Below are 4,855 nucleotides of genomic sequence, written 5' to 3'. Positions count from 1 at the left end.
ATTAAGTTCTTGGGACAGCTTGTAGTAAAAATGGGCCGAGGTCGAGATGCCCCCAATCCCGGTGCCTAGGGCTGCTGCTATACCAATCAGGAGGGAGGCTGTGACAGCTCGTCTTTTCCTGTGGGAAAGTTCCCCTTGGGGGTAGACTATTTGTTCTACCTCTTCTTCTTGAGGAATGTTAGACCCGGGGTCAGGAAGACTAAGATGCAAGGACCAAGGGGGTCCAGGGGGAGACATGAATATGATAGGTCCCTCAGAGAATGAAGAGTCTCGGATCGGTGCAATTATTTGTGCTGTTCCAGAGAACCCAAGTGGAACAGAAAGAGGGACCAGAGTTTGTAAGACCAGTGTAGCTGGGACTAAAGTGGTTAATACAGGTTAGGTTTGAACAGGCTGAGAGCAGGACATTGTCAGAGACTGGCCCAATGAGTTGTGTAGTTTTTTGTTGGGAAGGGGAGGTATAGTTGCCCTGTGACAGCCAGGTTGAGGTAAGGGAATTGCTGTGTGTGGTGAGGGACACAGTGACATGCATATCCAACACTGGGATGTGTGTTGTGTGTAAAAAAAGAGTTGAGAAGGCGGGTAAGGTGTTGGTTGCCAGAGGGAGGTTTTAGGAGAGGCCATAATTGGGAAAGGAGGTCTAGGCATTTACAAGGTTCAAGGGTCACCTGTAACCAGGAAATTATGTTCTTTATGACTTGTTCTTGTTTCTTTTCCCGATCTTGGTCTAGTACCCCCCACACTGTCTGAGTACCCCCAGTGGGTAATGGGATAGAAGCATATGTTTCTTCCATTTGGCTTATGGCAGGTGCTCACGAAACTCCTCTTTTGTACTTTAACAATGAGTAGGGATTTGGACATCCCCCCCACCGAGGTTCATGGTGCATGGTCTTGGAGCCGTATTATGACATGAGGAGTGAACATAAGAATAAATGTGTGAGCAGGGGCAGGGAGTAGCCAGAAGGCTGGGGAGCGCAGAAGGATAAGGAACAAGGGAGTCGTGGGGCTGTTAGTTAGGCAGAGCGGAGGAAGTAGCACCCTAGGAGTAGAACACAGCTAACAACATAGGCGATACCGACGAAAAGATAAAGGATAGGTGACCAGTCCTGAGGCGAGACAGTTACTAGGCCTATAGCAAGGACTAAAATTAAGAGTGCAGTTATAGTTAGAGAGATGGAGAGAGGCCAGTCAGGGCGAGGGGCAGAAGGCCCCAAGTTGGTGGTTGGTTGAATCTGAGGAGGAACAGTGTTCATTAGGATGTAGAATGGTGTAGAGAATGAAAGTAAAGAAATCAATTTCATCTGGAGTCAGGTCGTAGAAGGTTCCCTGAAGCCTTGAGACACCAGTTGAGACATCAGTTTGGTCAGGTCTTTGAAGGAGGTTCCTGTCGAGGCGCTGGCCCAGAGGTCTTGTAGTAGTTGGGTCAGGAACAGTTGTAGGTTGAAGAGAGTCCAGGTCATGCAGTGTCTTCTTGGATGGTTGACAGGGGTTGTCGCCGGGTGAATTTTAAGGAGGTGGGTCCTGTGAGGGAGACCTGATAGGGGTCAGTTAAGGAGGGCAGCGCAGGATTGGAGGTGACCCATTTTAAGTGAGAGAGGTGTACCCAGGAGGTGACCTTTTCGAGTTTAGCTGCAGTTGGGATAAGGACAATGATTTTGAATAGTCCCTGCCACTTTGGGGTTAGGTCACCCTGGGAATTATCAGACAGATAGACCATGTTCCCAGTTTGTAAAGAGGGCAGGGAGGCTTGGGGGTCAGGGGCAGGTAGGTTGTGGTTGATGTATTTCCAGAGGGCATTGAGGAGTTCCGCCAGCAGAGGGGAATGTAGAAAGCTTGGTATGGGTGGAGGTTCAGGGGATAGTGCAGAAGGGAGCATGGGGCTTCCATACATTACCGCAAAGGGGCTTGGCCCTAGGGGCTTTCTGAGCAAAGCCCGTACTCTGAGGAGAAAAATCGGCAAAAGTTTAGTCCAATCCAAATGTACCTTGAAGGTTAGTTTGGTAAGAGTTTCTTTGATTATTCCATTCATCCTTTCTACCTTTCCTGGGGACTGGGGATGACATGGAATGTGAAATTTCCAGGGTATCTGTAAGAATTGGAAAGTTGTTGGGTGACCTTGGATGTAAATTCCAGGCCATTATCAGACTGTAGGGATGAAGGCAGGCCAAATCTGGGGATAAATTCTGTAAGGAGGATTTGGGCCACGGTGTGAGCTCTTTTGTTTGTAGTGGGAATGCTTCTACCCATCCCAAAAAGGTATCCACAAGGACCAGGAGGTATATGACTCTCCAAACTGGGGGCATATGAGTAAAGTCTATCTGCCATTCCTATGCTGGGAGGCTGCCTCACATTTGATGGGTTGGAAAGGATATTGATTTAATAAGGTTGGAATTGGGATTAGTATGTTGACATGTTTGACAGGAGCGGGTAAGGTTATCTAAATATTGTTGGTCAGCAGTGGATATGAGGAAGTGGTTACAGAGGAACTGTTGGAGTGTCTTAGATGAGGAATGAAAGAGTGAGTATAGATAAGAGAGGATTTCTCTGGTGGTGGGAGGGTCGGGTGGAGTCAGGGCTAAGATGACAGGGTACTGGAGGGAAGGATGGGACAGGGCTATCTCCTTTGCCTTCTGGTCTGCAGCATTGTTGTAGGCTGATATGAGACTTCCCTTTTGATGTCCCCTACAGAGGAGGATGGCGGCTTTGTTTGGTAAGAGGTTTGCCGCTAGAAGTTTGTGGATCAGGTCTGAATTAATAATGGGGGATCCCTTTTGGGTTAGAAAACCTCTTTATCTCCGTATTAGGATGTTTGAGTGAAGTATGTTATAGGCATATTTGGAGTCTATGTGGATGTTAACCCTTCGATTTTTAGCCAGAGTCAAAGCTCTGGTGAGAGCTATTGGTTCTGCCTGTTGGGAGGTGGTGTGAGGTGGCAGAGGTGAAGCTTCAATTGCCTGGGTCCCATGATTATGATGAAGATTTCCTGGATGATGACGTATCGTGCCACGAAGGGTGAGGATTTTTGAGAGCTGCCATCAACGAACCAGTGTGGGGTGTCTGGGTCTAGGATGGGCTGACCTGTTAAATGTTGGAAGGGGTTTTGGGTAAGATCTACTGTCAGGCTGCAGCTATGTAGAAGGGGGTCTGTTGTAGAGGATGTGGGTAACAAGCTGGTGGGGTTAATGGGAAAGCAGGGGGAGAATGAGAGCTGAGGGTCAAGGAGAAAAGGCATGTTGGACCTGTGCCCTGGTAGGGGGAAGGGAGAGGAAAGCTGGATGTGATAGTAAGTCTTGGAAGGTGTGTGGAGAACAGACTGTTAAAGGGGCATGCCTAGAGAGTTTATTTGCTTCAGTACAAGGGCTGCAATAGCAGCCATGGCCTGTATACAGGGAGGCCACCCCTTGGTCACCATGTCCAGCTGTTTTGATAGATAGGCTATGGGAGCCCAGGTGTCTGCTGACATAGAAGTCCCAGGGCCTGTCCTTGGTTGGAATGGGAAAAGAGAAAGAATGGTCTGGTGTGATCTTGCAGGTAGAGAGTTGGCACTCGGAGGAGGCTCGGGGTTAGCTGGCAAACAGGATTGGCCAGCAAGGAGGGCTTAAAGAGGGGCTCATCCAGATATCCTTCAGTTGCTTCACAAAGTGGCTTTGTAATGAGGGAGAAGTTAGGGATCCAGATATGGAAAAAGTTTAGGAGGCCAAGGATAAACAGGAGTTCCCTTTTTGTTTTTGGAAGTGGACAGTTAATTAAGGCCTGGATTCTATATGGGTGAATATTTCTTTGTTGGTGGGATATGGAGAGCCCCAGGTAGGTGACTTTTGTCTGGGTTATTTGGGCCCTGGATCGGGACACCCGATAACCCCAGGATCCCAGGGCCCCAAGGAGTTTGCCAATATGTTGGAGGCAGAGTTTTTGGATTGGGCTACAAAGGAGGAGGTCATCTACATATTGGAGGAGATGACTCGGGGCTAGGTTGAGTGTCTGTAGGTCCTTTTGTAAAGCCTGTCCAAAAAAGTGGGGACTGTCTCTGAACCTCTGGGGGAGAACTGTCCATGTTAGTTGTTGGGAAACATGAGTCTCGGGGTCTTGCCAGGTGAAGGTGAAAAGGCGTTGGGAGAGAGCGTGGAGGGAGATGGTGAAAAAGGTATCTTTGAGATCTAATACCGTGAAGTGGGTTGCAGTCGGAGGTATGGCAGACAGAAGGGTGTAAGGGTTAGGGACTACTGGGAATGTCGGTGTGATGGCCTCATTGATTTTTCGCAGATCCTGGACCAGTCTCCAAGAGTTTGATCCCTTCCTTACTGCCAAAATAAGGGTGTTGTGTGGTGAATGCGTAGGAGTTAAGATACAGGCTTGAAGAAGACGGTCTATGATAGGCTTAAGTCCCTTGTGGACCTCAGGGGTGAGAGAGTACGTTGTTGGATGATTATAGTCAAGGGGTCCTAGGGTAATGTGGACTGGGGGATGATGTTTGGCTATAGATTGGTGATCAGTGTCCCAGATTTGGAGTGAGGGGTGAGGGATAGGGATGGTCCAGGTGCCATCTGCACGCAGAATATAGAGCCTGTATTGAAGTGGGGTATGGTAATAAAGACCCCCATTTTGGATAACAAATCTCTCCCTAGAAGTGCCATCAGGCACTGAGGCATTATGAGGAATGAGTGTATGAGGGTCAGTTTTCCAAATTGACAGAGTAATGGAGGGCTGATTTTTGGCCTTAAGGGAACTCCAGAGACCCCCTTGATTGTGAGTTCTGAGTCTTGAGTTGGGCCAGAGTAGGAAGTTAAGAGAGAGAAAGCAGCTCCAGTGTCTACTATAAAGGAGGTCTTTTTTCCGGCCACTACCCTGTCTACCC

Source organism: Capra hircus, chromosome 15 (assembly GCF_001704415.2).
Source record: "Capra hircus breed San Clemente chromosome 15, ASM170441v1, whole genome shotgun sequence".
NCBI classification, from domain to species: Eukaryota; Metazoa; Chordata; class Mammalia; order Artiodactyla; family Bovidae; genus Capra; species Capra hircus.
Note: the sequence above shows the minus strand (reverse complement) of the source record.